The sequence below is a fragment of the Arachis stenosperma genome, chromosome 3 (assembly GCF_014773155.1).
Source record: "Arachis stenosperma cultivar V10309 chromosome 3, arast.V10309.gnm1.PFL2, whole genome shotgun sequence".
Lineage (NCBI taxonomy): Eukaryota > Viridiplantae > Streptophyta > Magnoliopsida > Fabales > Fabaceae > Arachis > Arachis stenosperma.
The window spans coordinates 76421139-76441203 of NC_080379.1; the positions used below are offsets into that span (position 1 = coordinate 76421139).

The 20065-nt window shown below is 38.9% G+C and overlaps 2 non-coding genes across 2 annotated transcripts; one reads left to right on the top strand and one right to left on the bottom strand.

Annotated features, from left to right (window-relative positions):
* The first annotated feature begins 9216 nt into the window (after positions 1-9216).
* On the top strand, positions 9217-9323 carry LOC130971013 (small nucleolar RNA R71). Its single transcript, XR_009082252.1, has one exon. It is a non-coding gene; the product is annotated as a small nucleolar RNA R71 (small nucleolar RNA).
* An 8293-nt stretch (positions 9324-17616) lies between these two features.
* On the bottom strand, positions 17617-17720 carry LOC130971224 (small nucleolar RNA R71). Its single transcript, XR_009082455.1, has one exon. It is a non-coding gene; the product is annotated as a small nucleolar RNA R71 (small nucleolar RNA).
* Positions 17721-20065: the final 2345 nt, after the last annotated feature.

Here is a 20065-nt window from a genome sequence, read left to right on the forward strand (position 1 = left end):
TCTTTTTAGCTCTCTGTTAGAGACTTCAGCTTGCCCATTTGTCTGTGGATGATATGGGGTTGCCACTTTGTGGCTAATTCCATATCGGACCATAGCGGAGTAGAGCTGTTTATTGCAGAAATGAGTACCCCCATCACTGATTAGGACTCTGGGAACACTAAATCTGCTGAAGATGTGTTTCTGGAGGAATTTTAGCACGGTCTTAGTATCATTAGTGGGTGTAGCAATTGCTTCTACCCACTTAGATACATAGTCCACTGCCACCAGAATGTAAGTGTTTGAGTATGATGGTGGGAATGGACCCATGAAGTCAATCCCCCATACATCAAACAATTCAATCTCTAATATCCCTTGTTGAGGCATGGCGTATCCGTGAGGTAAGTTACCAGCTCTTTGGTAGCTGTCACAATTACACACAAACTCTCGGGCATCTCTATAGAGAGTAGGCTAGTAGAAGCCACATTGGAGGGCCTTAGTAGCTGTTCGCTCACTTCCAAAATGTCCCCCATACTGTGATCCATGGCAGTGCCATAGGATCCTTTGTGCTTCCTCTCTGGATACACATCTGCGGATCATTCCGTCTGCACATCTCTTAAAGAGATATGGCTCATCCCATAGGTAGTACTTGGCATCTGAAATTAATTTCTTTCTTTGCACCCTGCTATACTCTTGGGGTATGAACCTCTCAGCTTTGTAATTTGTAATATCTGCAAACCATGGAGCTTCCTGAATGGCAAAGAGTTGCTCATCTGGGAAAGTCTCAGAGATCTCAGTAGAAGGGAGGGACGCCCCAGCTACTGGTTCTATTCGGGACAGATGATCAGCTACTTGGTTCTCTGTCCCTTTTATGTCTCTTATTTCTATATCAAACTCTTGCAGAAGCAACACCCATCTTATGAGCCTGGGTTTTGAATCCTGCTTTATGAGTAAGTACTTAAGAGCAGCATGGTCAGTGTACACAATCACCTTTGATCCTACTAGATAGGATCTAAACTTGTCAATGGCATAGACCACTGCAAGTAACTCTTTTTCTGTGGTTGTGTAATTCTTCTGTGCATCATTTAGAACACGGCTAGCATAATAAATGACATGCAGAAGCTTGTTATGCCTCTGTCCCAACACTGCACCAATGGCATGGTAACTGGCATCACACATTAGATCGAATGGCAATGTCCAGTCTGGTGCAGAGATGACTGGTGCTGTGACCAGCTTAGCTTTTAGGGTCTCAAATGCCTGCAGACACTGTGTGTCAAACACAACTGGTGTGTCAGCAGCTAGCAGGTTGCTCAGAGGTTTTGCAATTTTCGAAAAATCCTTTATAAACCTTCTGTAGAATCCTACATGCCCCAGAAAGCTTCTGATTGCCTTAACATTGGCAGGTGATGGTAATTTTTCAATTACCTCTACCTTTGCCTTATCCACCTCTATTCCCTTGCTTGAAATTTTGTGTCCAAGGACAATTCCTTCAGTCACCATAAAGTGACATTTCTCCCAGTTTAAAACCAGGTTAGTCTCTTGGCACCTTTTCAGGACAAGTGCTAGGTGGTTAAGACAGGAGCTGAATGAGTCTCCATATACTGAGAAGTCATCCATGAAGACATCCAGGAATTTCTCCACCATATCAGAGAAGATGGATAGCATGCATCTCTGAAAGGTTGCCGGAGCATTACACAGACCAAAACGCATCCTCCTGTAGGCAAACACGCCAGAAGGGCAAGTAAATGTTGTTTTCTCTTGGTCTTGAGGATCCACTACAATTTGGTTGTAACCTGAATAGCCATCCAAAAAGCAATAATAATCATGGCCAGCTAGTCTTTCTAGCATTTGGTCTATGAATGGTAAAGGAAAATGATCCTTTCTGGTGGCTGTATTGAGCCTTCTGTAGTCAATACACATACGCCACCCTGTGACTGTTCTTGTAGGAACCAGTTCATTTTTTTCATTATGAACTACTGTCATGCCTCCCTTCTTGGGGACAACTTGGACAGGGCTCACCCAGGGGCTATCAGAAATAGGATAAATAATCCCAGCCTCTAGTAATTTAGTGACCTCTTTCTGCACCACCTCCTTCATGGCTGGATTTAGCCGCCTTTGTGGTTGGACCACTGGTTTGGCATTATCCTCTAATAGGATCTTGTGCATGCATCTTGCTGGGCTAATGCCCTTAAGATCACTTATGGACCACCCAAGAGCTGTCTTGTGTGTCCTTAGCACTTGAATCAGTGCTTCCTCTTCCTGTGGATTTAAAGCAGAGCTTATGATCACTGGAAAAGTGTCACCCTCTCCCAGAAATGCGTACTTCAGGGATGGTGGTAGTGGTTTGAGTTCAGGTTTGGGAGGCTTATCCTCCTCCTGAGGAATTTTCAAAAATTCTTTTGTTTCCTTTGGTTCTTCCTGATCAGGCTGAACATTCTTGAAGATGTCCTCTAGCTCTGATTCTAGACTTTCAGTCATATTGATCTCTTCCACCAAAGAGTCAATAATGTCAGCGCCCATGCAGTCATTCGGTGTGTCTGGATGCTGCATAGCTTTTACAGCATTCAACTTGAACTCATCCTCATTGACTCTCAGGGTTACTTCCCCTTTTTGTACATCAATGAGAGTTTGTCCAGTTGCTAGGAAAGGTCTTCCTAGAATGAGAGTTGCACTCTTGTGCTCCTCCATTTCCAGCACTACAAAGTCAGTTGGAAAGGCAAATGGCCCAACCTTGACAATCATGTCCTCAATTATGCCTGATGGATATTTAATGGAGCCATCAGCAAGTTGGAGGCATATCCGGGTTGGCTTGACTTCTTCAGTCAACCCAAGCTTTCTGATAGTGGATGCATGTATTAGATTGATGCTTGCTCCCAGGTCACACAGGGCTGTCTTGGTGCAAGCACCTTCTAATGTGCATGGTATCATAAAGCTTCCTGGATCTTGAAGCTTTTCTGGTAGGCTTTTCAGAATGACTGCACTGCATTCTTCAGTGAGAAATACTTTTTCAGTTTCTCTCCAATCCTTCTTATGACTTAAGATCTCTTTCATGAACTTAGCATAAGAAGGTATTTGCTCAAGTGCCTCTGCAAACAGAATCTTTATTTCAAGAGTCCTTAGATAGTCTGCAAAGCGGGCAAATTGCTTATCCTGTTCCGCTTGGCGGATTTTCTGAGGATAAGGCATCTTGGCTTTATATTCCTCAACCTTAGTTGCTGCAGGTTTATTCCTTACAGAGGTGGTTGGATAAGCCTTTTTAGAGGAGTTACTGTCAGCACTCTCAGGTGTCTGATTCCCCATTGGCGTTTGAACGCCAGGATTGGGTGAAGAATAGGCGTTTAACGCCAACTTTTCCCCCTTTTCTGGCGTTTGAACGCCAGAACTGGGCAGGGAATGGGCGTTTAACGCCAGCTTTTCCCCCCTTTCTGGCGTTTGGACGCCAAGAGTATTCCTCTCTGGGCTCTTACTGTCCTCAGAGGGATTTTGGACAGTGGTTTGGTTATCCTATGTCAATTTTTCCTTTATTGGCTTTTTGCTACTTTGCGCAATGTTATTCAATGTCTTCCCACTCCTCAGTTGAACTGCTTGGCATTCTTCTGTTATTTGTTTAGATAACTGCTGTTTTGCCTGATTCAACTGTGATTCTATGTTCTTGTTAGCAATTTTAGTTTCTTGGAGCATCTCCTTAAATTCTGCTAACTGTTTTGTCATCAGGTGTAATTGCTGATTAAGCCTAACCATCTGTTCTTGAGGATTAGGATCAGTGGCTACTGCCATAACTTCTTCTTTTGTAGAGAACTCATTGCTAGAGTACAAATATTGATTTCTAGCAACAGTATCTATAAGCTCTTGAGCCTCTTCAATTGTCTTTCTCATATGTATAGATCCACCAGCTGAGTGGTCTAGAGATATCTGAGCTTTTTCTGTAAGCCCATAGTAGAAGATGTCTAACTGTACCCACTCTGAAAATATTTCAGAGGGGCATTTTCTTAGCATACCTCTATACCTCTCCCAGGCATTATAAAGGGATTCATTATCATCTTGTTTAAAGCCTTGGATGTCCAGCCTTAGCTGTGTCATCCTTTTTGGAGGGTAAAATTGATTCAGGAATTTGTCTGATAACTGTTTCCATGTCTTTATGCTTGCTGTAGGTTGGTTATTCAACCACCTCTTAGCTTGATCTTTTACAGCAAATGGAAACAGTAATAATCTGTAGACATCCTGATCCACCTCTTTATCACGTAATGTGTCAGCAATTTGTAAGAATTGTGCCAGAAACTCAGTAGGTTCTTCCTGTGGAAGACCAGAATACTGGCAATTTTGCTGCACCATGATAATGAGTTGAGGATTTAGCTCAAAGCTGCTTGCTTTAATGGGAGGTATACAGATGCTACTCCCATATGCAGCTGTAATGGGGTTAGCATATGACCCCAGAGTCCTTCTGGACTGTTCAATTCCACTTAGGTCCATGATGGAGAAAGGGAACATGGTATGAATTCACAAGTAAAGTAAAATTTTTTTTGACCGAAAAATAATAAAATAAAACAAATAAAAAAAAATCAAATTTCGAAAACTAAAAGAAGATAAGATCAAAGCAAATTGAAAACTAAATCAATTAGTTAATTAAAAAGATTTGGAATTAGCAATTGAAAATATATGATTGAAAATTATTTTGAAAAAGATTTGATTTTTGAAATGAGGAAAGAGAAAAACAACAAAAAGACACTAAACTTAAAAATTTTAGATCAAAACAAAGAGAACAAACAAGAAAACTTTGAATATCAAGATGAACACCAAGAACACTTTGAAGGTCAAGATGAACACCAAGAACAAAATTTTGAAAAATTTTTAAGTGAATAAAAGCACAAAAGACACCAGACTTAAAATTTTTAGAAAATCAAACACAAATTTTCGAAAACTTAAAGGAAAACACAAGGAAGACACCAAACTTAAAATATGAAACTAAAATCAAATAAAAGACTCTAAACCAACAAAAATAAAACAGTCCTAATCTAAGCAACAAGATAGACCGTCAGTTGTCCAAACTCGAATAATCCCCGGCAACGGCGCCAAAAACTTGGTGCACGAAATTGCAATCACACTTTTGCAATTCCGCACAACTAACCAGCAAGTGCACTGGGTCGTCCAAGTAATACCTTACGTGAGTAAGGGTCGATCCCACGGAGATTGTCGGCTTGAAGCAAGCTATAGTTATCTTGTAACTCTTAGTCAGGATATCAATAATTATCAGGTTTAATTGCGAAAAGTAAAAGAACATGAACTAAGTACTTGTTTTGCAGTAATGGAGAACAAGTTGAGGTTTTGGAGATGCTCTATTTTTTGAATCTCTGCTTTCCTACTGTCTTCTTCCTCAAACACGCAAGGCTCCTTCCATGGCAAGCTGTATGTAGGGTTTCACCGTTGTCAATGGCTACCTCCCATCCTTTCAGTGAAAATGTTCAACGCGCTCTATCACAGCACGGCTAATCATCTGTCGGTTCTCAATCAGGTCGGAATAGAATCCAGTGATTCTTTTGCGTCTGTTACTAATGCCCAGCCTTCAGGAGTTTGAAGCTCGTCACAGTCATTCAATCCTTGAATCCTACTCAGAATACCACAGACAAGGTTTAGACCTTCCGAATTCTCTTGAATGCCGCCATCAATTCTAGCTTATACCACGAAGATTCTGATTAAGGAATCTAAGAGATATCTACTTAATCTAAGGTAGAACGGAGGTGGTTGTCAGACACACGTTCATAGTTGAGAATGATGATGAGTGTCACGGATCATCACATTCATCAGGTTTAGGAACAAGTGATATCTTAGAATGGAAGCAAGCATGATTGAATGAAAAAAAGTAGTAATTGCATTAATCCATCAAGACACAGCAGAGCTCCTCACCCCCAACAATGGGGTTTAAAGACTCATACCATAGAAGATACAATGAGAAACGTGTAAAGTGTCATGAGGTCTAGATACAATGTCAAAAGATCCTATTAATAGTGAACTAGTAACCTAGGGTATACATAAATGAGTAAATGACGTAAAAATCCACTTCCGGGGTCCACTTAGTGTGTGCTTGGGCTGAGCATTGAAGCTTTCATGTGTAGAGACTTTTTCTAGAGTTAAACGCCAGCTTTTATGCCAGTTTGGGCGTTTAACTCCAATTTTTATGCCAGTTCCGGCGTTAAACGCTGGGAATTCTGAAGCTGATTTGTAACGCCGGTTTGGACCATCAAATCTCGGGCAAAGTATGGACTATTATATATTGATTGAAAGCCCAGGATGTCTACTTTCCAACGCCGTTGAGAGCGTGCCAATTGGGCTTTTGAAGCTCCAGAAAATCCACTTTGAGTGCAGGGAGGTCAGAATCCAACAGCATCTGCAGTCCTTTTCAGCCTTTGAATCAGATTTTTGCTCAGGACCTTCAATTTTAGCCAGAAAATACTTGAAATCACAGAAAAACACACAAACTCATAGTAAAGTCTAGAAAAGTGAATTTTAACTAAAAACTAATAAAAACTAACTAAAATATACTAAAAACATACTAAAAATAATGCCAAAAAGCGTATAAATTATCCGCTCATCAGTGATCATCTTACATTCTTCCCACCTTACTTTCTTTGTTTCTCCTCTTGGGTTCTTCTCCGTGTCACTGGAAAATCCATCAGTGGGTTTGGGAATTTGTTGAGATAGATACCCTACTTGAGACTCTAGTCTCTTGATGTTTTCTCCTTGGTTTTTGATATTGGCTCGCACATCTTCCTTAAACACCTTGTTGTCTTGGACTTCTCTACATAAATCTTCAAGCACAGTCTCAATTTTTGAAAGTCTATCATCCCTTAGTGATGGTGGACTGGGGTTAGGTGGGTGTTGATAGGATCTCTGTGAGGTATGTTGGTGAGTTGCATTGTTGTTGGAATTGAGGTTGTGGCGTCTCTGGTCTTGACCTTGGTCTTGCTGATTTTCCCAACCAAAGTTGGGGTGATTTCTCCATCCAGAGTTGTAAGTTTTGGAGTATGGGTCATGGATTTGTCTAGGTGAGTTTCCAACATAGTTGGCTTGATCTCAGTTGATGTGCGGAAAACGATCCGACACAAAACTCACCGGCAAGTGCACCGGGTCGCATCAAGTAATAATAATAACTCACGGGAGTGAGGTCGATCCCACAGGGATTGAAGGATTGAGCAATTTTGGTTTAGTGGTTGATTTAGTCAAGCGAATCAAGATTTGGTTGAGTGATTTGTGAATTGCAGAAATTAAATTGCATTGAAAGTAAAGGGAATGTGTAAATTGCATGAAATTAAAGAGGGCAAGAAATTAAAGTGCTGAATCTTAAAGAACAAGAAATTAAATGGCAGAAACTTAGAACACAAGAAATGTAAATTACAGAATCTTAAAGTTCAAGAAATGTAAATGGCTTGAATTGTAAAGGGAATTGGGAGTTGGATTTGCAGAAATTCAACAAGGAAGAGTAAATTGCAACAAACAGAGAAAGTAGAAGATGACTTGGATTCAATCGGATCTAAAACAGAAATGTAATTGAGCTTGAAAAGCATTAAACAGGGAATGAAAAATTAGAATTCAGATCTCAGGACCCAAGAGACTAGATAACCAAGTCTAGATCTCAATGCCTTCCTAGATCCAACAAGAACAATTGCAAAGGAAATGAAGAATTGTAAAGTGCAGAGAAAGTAGAAGAAGAAGCAATTAATAGAAACGGAAATTTAATTGTGCAGTGAAATGAAACAGGGAGATCCAAGGATGAGATTGAAACAGAATTTCTTCAATTCTCCAACCCAAGATCCAAGCAAATGTAATTGAAATTGAAAGCAATAAAACTAAGAGAAAGAGAAGTCAATTCTCTTTCCCCGAGACTAAGAAAGTAAAGATCACTCAATACCCCAAAAGCTTTCCTAAAACTATTCTGAAAACTCAAAAGAAAAAAACTCCAAAGAAAAAGCCCCTGAATAACTTGAATTCTATCCTATTTATACACTTTCTTCAAATGATCTTCAAGCCTTGAGTTGGGCCTTTGCTCTTGGTGGAATTGGGTTGAGAGAGGCCTTGGTTGATTGCTCTTGGAGTTTGGAGAGGAATCAAAGTGAACCAATTGAACCGGGTTTGAATGTTGCAAAAGTTTGAGTAAAAGTTTGAGGCAAACTTTTACTCCAACTTTTCATATCAGCTCCCTCCTTTTGCTGATACCAACGTTGGTGCAAAAGTTAGGGGTCTAACTTTTGCTCCAACGTTGGCCTCCTCATGTGCACTCATGGCGCCAACGTTAGCCCAAAAGTTAGGGGCTAACGTTGGCGCAAACGTTTGCTCCCCATTCTTGATTTTCATGCGCCAACGTTAGCCCAAAAGTTAGAGGCTAACGTTGGCGCAAACTTTTGGTGCCCAGGGAGTGACTTTCATGCACCAACGTTAGCCCAAAAGTTAGGGCTAACGTTGGGGCAAACTTTTCACCCAAAAGTTTGTGCAAAAGTTTGAGGCTAACTTTTGGTCCAGCTTTTTGCTTCCTGGTTCATTTTCACTTATTCCAATAGTTTGAGCTAAAGTTTGAGGCAAACTTTTGCTCAAACTTTTTGTCCTCTCTTCCTCCTAGCCATTCCTTCTTGCTTCAACCTTTCTCCAAGCTTTCTTCACCTATCATTAATCAACCAAACACATCAAAGCTATGCTCAAAATCATGAGATATTCATTCTTTCACAATATGTAACAAATATAGCATAAAACCTCATGAAATTACATTAATTCATCTATGGTTGATTTAATCAAAGGAAGCATGAAAATCTACCCAAATTGGCTTGCTTAGAGCTCAAGAAAGTGCATAATTCAAGTGAAAATAAAAGAAAAAGACTAGTGAAACTAGGCTAAGATGACTTGTCATCATCAGTCACCTTCTTCTCCTATATTCACTCCCTCTTAAGCTGGTGATGAAGTGATGACTGCTGCAATTTGGTTTTCCTCCACCTTCTTGGTGAGATCTGCTAGCTGCTTGGTGATCATCTTATTTTAAGCTAGCAATGCATCCATGGGTTCAGCTCCATTACTCCTCGAGTGTTACTTCTTTCAGAGGCATAGAAGTAGTCATTCTCAGCTATTGTTTCAATGACATCTATGGCCCCTTCAATGGTTTTCTTCTTGTTTAGAGAGCCCCCTGATGAATGATCTACAGCCTTCTTTGACTCATAGGAAAGATTTTCATAGAAAATGTGAAGTTGAACCCATTCATTGAACATATCTGGTGGGCATCTTCTTGTTAAGTCCTTGAACCTCTCCCATGCCTCATAGAGAGTCTCACCATCTTGTTGCCTGAAAGTCTGCACCTCAGCTCTCAGCCTATTAATTCTTTGAGGAGGGTAGAATCTTGCCAAAAATTTGTTCACCACATCTTCCTAATTTGTCAAGCTCTCCTTTGGGAAGGATTCAAGCCACTTGGATGCCTTGTCCCTGATTGAAAAAGGGAACAAAAGCAGCCTATAGACATCCGGGTGGACTCCATTAGACTTTATAGTGTCACAAATTCTCAGGAAGGTGGTTAGATGTTGATTGGGGTCTTCTTGAGCACTTTCTCCAGATGAGCAGTTGTTCTGAACAAGGGTGATGAGCTGGGGTTTTAGTTCAAAGTTGTTGGCATGTATGGTGGGCTTCTGGATGCTACTTCCACAGTTTCTTGGATTTGGATTGATGTAGGAGCCTAGAACTCTCCTTTCTTGCCCAGCATGATTTGCAGGGCCTTCTCCAACATGGTTGTGAGCTTTTCCTTCATGATTGTTTTCCAAGTTCTCTTCCATGTTGGTTTCAAAATACTCTTCCTCTTCCTCAGTACCAACAACTCCTTTCCCTCTTGCTTCCCTCCTTAGTCTCCATAGGGTTCTTTTAGGTTCTGAATCGAAGAAGGTTGAAGCTCCCCCTCTTCTCCTTGTCATACAACTAACAAAACACATAGCAAGAGATGAAATGAAGAGATTATTCTTGTTACAGTGATTGTTAGAGAGAGTGATGCAATTTATCAAACAGTTAGTGGGTTAGTGAGCAGAATTGTAGATAATAACAAAGAAAGAAAGAAAATAGAGGGGGTATAGAGGGTGAGGAAGAAACAAAACAAACTGAAGGTAAACAACTGAATAAAGTAAACAAACAAAAGAAAAAAATGGTCAATCGAGTGAAGTTCCAACTTAATCATTATTGATACAAAATCAATCCCCGGCAACAGCGCCATAAACTTTATGCATGAAAACTTGTCTCTCAACAAATTTCCCTTCGGCAAGTATACCGAATTATCGTTAAGTAAAAACTCAAAATAGAGTTAGGTCAAATCCCACAGGGATTGATTGGTCAAGCAACTTTAGTTGGAAGAGTATGCTAGTTGAGCTAAACAGAATGTCGTTTGAGAATTACAGAAAATTAAATGGTGGGAAAATAAATAGCAGAAAATAAAGTGCAGAATCTTAGATGGGGATTTGGAGAAATGAGCATGAAAATAAATGGCAGAAAGTAAAGAGAATGGGTAAGATCAGAATTGGGGAATTCATTAGGCTCAGGAGATATTTTATTCTCCGGATCAAATTCATTTTCATCTCTTCCTCAATCAAAGCATCTATTGATCTCCTTGGCAATCTTAAGTGATTGGGTTCCAATTCCTTGGCAACCCAATCTCTCTAAGCTTGAAAAATTGCCCAATTCCTTGATTTAATTGCTCGTGGGAAGAGATGAAGTGTGGTCACTGATTATACCACATGTATTTCCAAATCAAAGTGTTGGGAGGACTACATGTTACTATATCTGCCCAGACCCCGACCAACATGAGAAAGTATTTCTAGCATGATCTCCTTATCCCTTTTCCAAGGCTCAGAGGAGATCCAATTATGGAGAGTTTCTTTTCCAAGATAACTAGCCAATTGAATTAAGATAAAAAACTTTCTAGTAAATCAAAAGAGAAAAAAGAAGAAGAGAATGAAAACTATAATAGATCCATCAAATTACAACAGAGCTCCCTGATGAGCGGATAATTTATACGCTTTTTGGCATTGTTTTTAGGTAGTTTTTAGTAAGTTCAAGCTACTTTTAGGGATGTTTTCATTAGTTTTTACGTTAAATTCACATTTCTGGACTTTACTATGAGTTTGTGTGTTTTTCTGTGATTTCAGGTAAATTCTGGCTGAAATTGAGGGACTTGAGCAAAACTCTGAAAAAGGCTGACAAAAGGACTGCTGATGCTGTTGGAATCTGACCTCCCTGCACTCAAAAGGGATTTTCTGGAGCTACAAAACTCGAAATGGCGCACTATCAACGGCGTTAGAAAGTAGACATCCAGAGCTTTTCAGCAATATATAATAGTCCATACTTTATTCGGAAATTGACGACGTAACCTGGCGTTGAACGACAAGTACATGCTGCTGTTTGGAGTTAAACGCCAGAAAAACGTCATGATCCGGAGTTGAACGCCCAAAACACGTTATAACTTGGAGTTCAACTCCAAAAGAAGCCTCAGCTCGTGGATAGATCAAGCTCAGCTCAAGCATACACCAAGTGGGCCCCGGAAGTGGATTTATGCATCAATTACTTACTCATGTAAACCCTAGTAGCTAGTCTAGTATAAATAGGATAATTTACTAGTGTATTAGACATCTTTTGACAGTATAATCTTTTGACTGTTTAGCCTTTGATTATTCGGTCTCTTGATCATTCAGGGGGGCTGGCCATTCGGCCATGCCTGAACCTTTCACTTATGTATTTTCAACGGTGGAGTTTCTGCACACCATAGATTAAGGGTGTGGAGCTCTGCTGTACCTCAAGTTTCAATATAATTACAATTACTTTCTATTCAATTCTCTTTTATTCTTATTCCAAGATATACGTTGCACAACACTTTGATGAATATGATGATCCGTGACACTCATCATCATTCTCACCTATGAACGCGCGTGACTGACAACCACTTCCGTTCTACTTTAGGCCGGGCGCATATCTCTTAGATTCCCCAAAAAAATCTTCGTGGTATAAGCTAGATAGATGGCGGCATTCATGGGGATCCAGAAAGTCTAACCTTGTCTGTGGTATTCCGAGTAGGATTCCGGGATTGAATGACTGTGACGAGCTTCAAACTCCTGAAGGCTGGGCGTGATGACAAATGCAAAAGAATCAATGGATTCTATTCCAACCTGATTGAGAACCGACAGATGATTAGCCGTGCTGTGACAGAGCATTTGGAACGTTTTCACTGAGAGGATGGGATGTAGCCATCAGTAAGGGTGATGCCTCCAGACGATTAGCCGTGCAGTGACAGCGCATAGGACCATTTTCCCGAGAGGATTGAAAGTAGCCATTGATGATGGTGATGCCCTACATACAGCTTGCCATGGAAAGGAGTAAGAAGGATTGGATGAAAGCAATAAGAAAGTAGAGATTCGAAAGGATTCTAGCATCTCCACACGCCTATCTGAAATTCCCACTATTGATTTACATAAGTATTTCTATCCCTTTTTATTTTCTATTTATTATTGATTTTCGAAACCCATAACCATTTAATCTGCCTAACTGAGATTTACAAGGTGACCATAGCTTGCTTCATACCAACAATCTCTGTGGGTTCGACACTTACTCACGTAAGGTATTACTTGGATGACCCAGTACACTTGCTGGTTAAGTTGAACGGAGTTGTGTCCACACATAGGTGCCATAATAATGATTCCATACAACAACAAAGAATACTATATTGATGTGATCATAATTTCGTCCACCAAGTTTTTGGCGCCGTTGCCGGGGATTGTTCGAGTATGGACAACTGACGGTTCATCTTGTTGCTCAGATTAGGTAATTTTGTTTTCAAAAAGTTTTCAAAAATCTTTCAAAAATATTTTTTTATTATTTTCATTTTTCCAAGAATACTTTCGAAAAAAATTATAAAAATACAAAAAAATTATAAAATCATAAAAATACAAAATATTTTGTGTTTCTTGTTTGAGTTTTGAGTCAATTTTTAAGTTTGGTATCAATTGCATGCTGTAAAAATTTTTTCTTGCATTTTTCGAAAATTCATATATTCATGGTGTTCTTCATGATCTTCAAGTTGTTCTTGACAAGTTTTCTTGTTTGATCTTGATGTTTTCTTGTTTTGTGTCTTTTCTTATTTTTCATATGCATTTTTCGTTTGTTAGAGTCCATGCATTAAAGATTTCTAAGTTTGGTGTCTTGCATGTTTTCTTTGCATCAAAAATTTTTCAAAAAAATGTTCTTGATGTTCATCATGATCTTCAAAGTGTTCTTGGTGTTCATCTTGACATTCATAGTGTTCTTGCATGTATTATGTGTTTTGATCCAAAATTTTTAAGTTTTGGGTCATAATTATGTTTTTCTCTCTCATCATTAAAAATAAAAAAAAATATATATTTTCCTTATTTCTCTCCAAATTTTTGAAATTTTGGGTTGACTTGGTCAAATTTTTAAAAATTAGTTGTTTCTTACAAGTCAAGTCAAATTTTCAATTTTAAAAATCTTATCTTTTTAAAATCTTTTTCAAAAATTATATCTTTTTCATTTTTTATTATTTTCGAAAAATTCCAAAAATCTTTTTCAAAATCTTTTTCTTATCTTTATATCAAATTTTCGAAATTACACTAACAAGTAATATGATTGATTCAAAAATTTGTTGTTACTTTCTTGTTAAGAAAGGTTCAATCTTTAAAATTCTACAATATTATCTTTTAGTTTCTTGTTAGTTAAGTAATTTAAAAATTAAATCTATCTTATCTTTTTATCTTATCTTTTTATCATATCTTTTTAAAATTATATCTTTTTCAAAAATTTGATTTTAAAATATCTTATCTAACTTCTTATCTTCTTATCTTTTCAAATTTGATTTTAATATCTTTTTCAACCAACTAATTAACTTTTTGTTTGTTTCTTATCTTTTTCAAAACCACCTAACTACTTTTCTCTCTCTAATTTTCGAAAATATCTCATCCCTTTTTCAAAAATTCTTTTTAATTAATTAATTGTTTTAAATTTTAATTTTAATTATATTTTATCTTTAATTTTCGAAAATCACTAACTACTTTTTCAAAAATTATTTTCGAAATCCTCTATCTCTCCTCTTCTTCTATTTAATTATTTAATTACTAACACTTCTCTTCACCTCTCTCCATCTAAATATCCGAATCCCCTCTTCTACATTCTTCACCCCCTTCTTTTTCTACTAACATAAAGGAATCTCTATACTGTGACATAGAGGATTCCTCTTCTTTTCTTGTTTTCTTCTCTTTCATATGAGCAGGAACAAGGAAAAAGGCACTCTTGTTGAAATTGATCCAGAACCTGAAAGGACTTTGAAGAGGAAACTAAGAGAAGCTAAATTACAACAATCCAAAAGTAACCTTTCAAAAAATTTCGAACAAGAGAAGGAGATGGCAGCCGAACCCAATAATAATAATGCAAGGAGAATGCTTGGTGACTGATGCCAAGGCATCTTAGGCTAGTTTCGCTAGCATTTTTATGTTAGTTTTAGTTGTTTTATGCATTTTCTTGAGCTTAAAGTAACCAAGAATGGTTAAATGAACAACAAAGTAATGAATCATCCAAGCAGTATAATTTTGATGCAAATTCCATGAGTTTTAGTTATATTACTTGAATGCTATGAATGGAAGATTTCTCATGAAATTTTGCAAGACTTTGATGCAATTGTTTGGATGATTTCAGGGAAGAAGAGGCTAGGCAAAGAAGTAACAAAATCAATAAAGGAAGCTTGAAGATCACATGTGCCAAGCCATATAATGCTGAAACTGGCGTTTAACCTCCAGTTTAACCTTAAACTGGAAGTTAAACGCCAGAATAAGAAATGCACCAAAGCTGAAAAGTGGCGTTTAACCTTCAGTTTAAGGTTAAACTGAAGGTTAAACGCCAGAATCATGAAAGCTGAGAAAAGAGGAAACTGGCGTTTAACCTCCAGTTTAACCTTAAACTGAAGGTTAAACGCCAGAATGAGAATTGAACCAAAGGAGTATTTCCACGTTTAACCTCCAGTTTAACCTTAAACTGGAGGTTAAACGCCAGAAGCAAGAGAGGCACCAGGAGCATTTCCACGTTTAACCTCCAGTTTAACCTCAAACTGGAGGTTAAACGTGTTCGACTATTTCTCTCCTCCAGGGTTGCCTTTTCATTTTCCACGTTTAACCTCCAGTTTAACCTTAAACTGGAGGTTAAACGTGTTCGAACCATTCACACTCCTGGGCTACTTTCTTCATTCTCACGTTTAACCTCCAGTTTAACCTTAAACTGGAGGTTAAACGTGTTCGACTCAAATTACCTCCAGGGTTGCTTTCTTCAATTCCACGTTTAAGCTTTAGTTTAACCTTAAACTAAAGCTTAAACGTGTTCGACCATACTACACTCCATAATTGCTTTCTTCCATTTCCACGTTTAAGTTTCAGTTTAACCTTAAACTGAAATTTAAACTTCAACTTAAACGCCACTTTTTGAAAGGGTTTCTGGGCCACATATATTGAAGTTTAAGTTAGCATTTGAGCACAAAGTTCAACTTAAATGTATTATGGTATGAAACCCAATGGAATATCATGGTTTATGGGATTGGGCCTGAAGAATTGATGAGTCTGGAACTTCAAATTGTTGAGTCTTGTGTCATTATGTGTTTATCACTAAGTTTGCTCAATGAATGTTACAGAATGGGATCACAGCCTCATCAGGATTATGGACCATAAACCCAAAGCAAAAGGAAATCAAGGAAAAGCCTCAAAGCCCAAGAAACACAACAGAAGCTCAATTTAGAAAGTGTATAAATAGGATAGAATTTAAGTTAGAAGAAACTTTTGGACACTGGGAACCTTTGGATCATTTTGCTATTTTTCATACTTTGTAATTGAATTCAGAGCTATGACTCACTAAACCCCTTTCATTGGGTTAGGGAGCTCTATTGTAATTCAATGAATCAATAATAGTTTTTATCTTCTTCTTCAATCTTTTCTCTTGAATTTTGTTAGAAAGCTTCTCGATCTAATTCCATTGGGTAGTTGTCTTGGGAAAGAAACTACCCATAATTGGAATCCTTCGGAACCTTGGGAAAGGAATGGAGGATTCATGCTAGAGAAGCTTTTTCACAGTGAATTGGATTGGGGTTTGGATGGATATTGTGACATGTAATCCTACCAAATTGTGGTTCATGAAACTGTGTGGTATAATCAGTGATCGAGCATCATCTCTTCTTATGAACATTTAAACCAAGGGATTGGGAATTTGTTTATTTTTAGAGAGAATTGGTAAGCCAAGGAATTGGTATCCAATCATATAAGATTGCCAAGCAAGATTCAATGAATGCATTGGTTGAGGAAGAGATGAAAATGTTTTGATTCGGAGATTTCAATATCTCCTGACCCCAATGAACCCCTCTTTCTGATCTACACTTTCTATTTACATTCTGCAAATTTCAATTCATGCAATCACCCCAATTCCCTTTTACTTTCAGCAATTTACTTTCTCGCACCTTAATTCTCGCAATTTAAGTTTATGCAATTTCAATTCCTTGCAATTTACGTTTCCTGCCACATTTACTTTATGCAATTCACATCCAAGAGTTGATCCCGCTCAACTAAACAAACTTCTAATTCGAATTGCTCATTCAACCAATCCTTGTGGGATTCGACCTCACTCTATTGTGAGTTTTTACTTGACGATAACCGGTGCACTTGCCGGAAGGAATTTTGCCGTTCGTGCAATTTCCTAAAATCGTAGCATAACAAGTTTATGCGCATCAAGTTTATGGCGCCGTTGCCGGGGATTGGTTTTCGATTGACAATTCTCAAATTGGAAGTTAACTAGATTGAGCATTTTTCTTGTTTTGTTAATTTAGTTCTAGTTACTTGTTGAATTTTTAATTTCTGCACTCTGTTACTTGCTTTTTCTTTCTTATGCCTTTCAATTCAAGCAACTAACTCACTGACCCACTAACTATTTGAATTAATTCCTCAACTACTCTAACCATACTCTTCCATTAACCAAGAGTATTCCACTTGTTTGTTGCTTGTGGTGTGTTCTTGTATGACAGGTAGGAGAGGAGAGATATCAACTCCTCCATATACCGAACCAGAGAGGACCCTTCATAAACTTAGAAGGGAAGCAAGAGGGAAGAGAGTACTGGGAGAAGAAGAATCTGAAGGAGAATCTGAGGACAACTTTGAGGAAGCTCTAGATCTCAACATGGATAGAGAATTTCACAACCATGAGAGGGCTGATGGAAACAATGCCATTCCTGAGAGGAGGGTTCTTGGTTCATACATAAACCCAACCTTTGGGAATTGTGGAAGCAGCATTCAGAAACCACCCATTCAGGCCAATAATTTTGAACTCAAACCACAGTTAATATCACTGGTGGAGAACCATTGTTCATTTGGTGGGAGTGCTAATGAAGACCCAAACCAACATCTCACAAAATTCCTGAGAATTTGCGACACTGTGAAGTCCAATGGAGTCCAGGAAGATGCCTATAAACTGCTTTTGTTCCCATTTTCACTTAGGGACAAGGCAGCTAAGTGGCTGGAATCATTCCCAAGGGACAGCCTAACAACCTGGGATGAGGTGGAGAGCAAGTTTCTGGTACGTTTCTACCCCCCACAAAAGGTCAATAGGCTTCGATCTGAGGTTCAGACTTTTAGACAACAAGATGGTGAGACGCTCTACGAGGCATGGGAGAGGTTCAAAGAATTGACAAGGAAATGTCCACCGAACATGTTCCCTGACTGGGTGCAATTGCATATTTTCTATGATGGACTTTCCTATGAATCAAGGAAGGCTGTAGACCATTCATCAGGAGGTTCATTGAACAGGAAAAAGACTGTGGAAGAAGCCATTGAAGTGATTGAGACAGTGGCTGAGAATGAGTACTACTATGCTTCAGAGAGACACAACACTAAGGGAGTCATGGAGCTGAACCATGTTGATACAATTCTAGCCCAAAACAAGGTGTTTGCCAAGCAACTAGCAGAGCTCACCAGGAAATTAGACACAAAGCAAGTGGCTGCAATACACACATAAGATCAAGAGGAAGTAAGCATTGAAGGAAGTGATTGGGAAGAGGCCAATTATGTGGGAAATCAACAAAGGCAATCATATGATCCACATTCCAACACTTACAACCCAGGATGGAAAAACCACCCAAACTTTGGGTGGGAAAACCAGCAAACCCAACCACAAAACCACAAACCTTACAACCACAACCAAAATAACAATTCCACATACCAAAACTCCAACCAAAGATCATACCAAGCCACACAAAACACATACTCCCAACCACCATATCATGGCCAAAATAACCAACCTGCCCAATCTAATCCGAACCAACAATTTCAAGATCAATTAAACAGGATAGAAAGAATGCTTGCAACCATGAGTCAAGACATAACCGAATTGAAAGCCTTTAAGGAAGAAGTAAATTCCAACTTGCAAAACCAAGGAGCTGCCATCCAGAAGCTAGAAAATCAAATTGAGTACTTGTCTAAGCAAACTCCTGGGCCAAGCGTTTCTCATGCTGCCAAGGCTATTGCAAGGGAAGAATGTAAGGCCATAACCCTCAGAAGTGGAACGAAGCTGAAGGAGATCTCAAAGGAAACCACAGAGGATGAAGAAAAAGAAAATGTGAGAGACAAGGAACAGGGACAATCTTCTACACCGTCTGCAACAAAAGAAAAAGAAAAAGAGGTCCTGAAGCCTTACACACCCAAAGCACCATATCCTCAACGTTTGATGAAAAGAGAAAAGGATGGCCAATTCTCCAGATTTTTGGAGATTTTCAAGAAGCTTCAAATCAACATTCCGTTTGCTGAGGCAATAGAACAAATGCCACTCTATGCAAAATTCTTAAAGGAATTAATGACCAAGAAGAGAAGCTGGAGAAATGAAGAAACTGTGTTGTTGATTGAAGAATGCAGTGCCATCATTCAACACAAATTGCCTCAGAAATTGAAGGATCCAGGTAGTTTCCAAATCCCCTGCATCATAGGAGAAGTCATGGTGGAGAAGGCCTTGTGTGACTTAGGGGCCAGTATCAATTTGATGTCTCTAACAATGATGAGAAGAATGAAGATTGAGGAAGCCAAACCAACAAGAATGGCCCTCCAATTGGCAGATCGAACTTTCAAATTCCCCCATGGGATAGTTGAGGATTTGTTGGTGAAAGTGGGAGATTTTATATTTCCTGCTGATTTTGTGGTGTTAGATATGGAGGAAGAAGCCAAAGCTTCAATAATTCTGGGAAGACCCTTCCTGGCTACTGCTGGAGCCATCATAGATGTCCAAAAGGGTGAACTCACTCTTAGACTACATGATGAGCAATTGGTGTTTAATGTATTCAAGGCAATGAGCTATCCATCAGAATCACTAAAGGAATGCATGAAGGTGGATGTAGTGGACATTGCAGTACAAGAAACCTTTGAGGAAACAACAAAGGAAGTGGCAGAGGAAGAGTTCACCAAGGATATTGAAGTTAGTGAAATCAAGGCTGCTGAAACAACCATGCCAAGCATGCCAGAGAGAGTGAAAGAAGAGAAGGAAGCACCAAAACCTGAGCTCAAAGCATTACCCCCTAATCTCAAGTATGCATACTTGGGTAGTGATGAGAGCCATCCTGTTATCATTAGCTCTGCCTTGAGCCAAGAACAGGAAGAAAAATTGATCAAGGTGCTACAAACTCATCAAGATGCCATTGGATGGACCCTAGCTGATTTGAAGGGGATAAGTTCATCCATATGCATGCATAAAATCTTGTTAGAAGAGGATGCTAGACCCTCCATTCAAGCTCAGAGAAGATTGAATCCCATCATGAAAGAAGTGGTACAAAAGGAGGTCATGAAGTTATGGCAGGCAGGGGTAATCTACCCCATTTCGGATAGCCCATGGGTTAGTCCCATCCATGTAGTTCCCAAGAAAGGTGGCATAACTGTGGTACCAAATGAGAGGAACGAACTCATACCCACAAGAACTGTCACTGGGTGGAGGATGTGCATAGACTACAGGAAGCTCAATGAGGCCACCAGAAAAGATCATTTCCCACTCCCATTCATGGATCAGATGCTTGAAA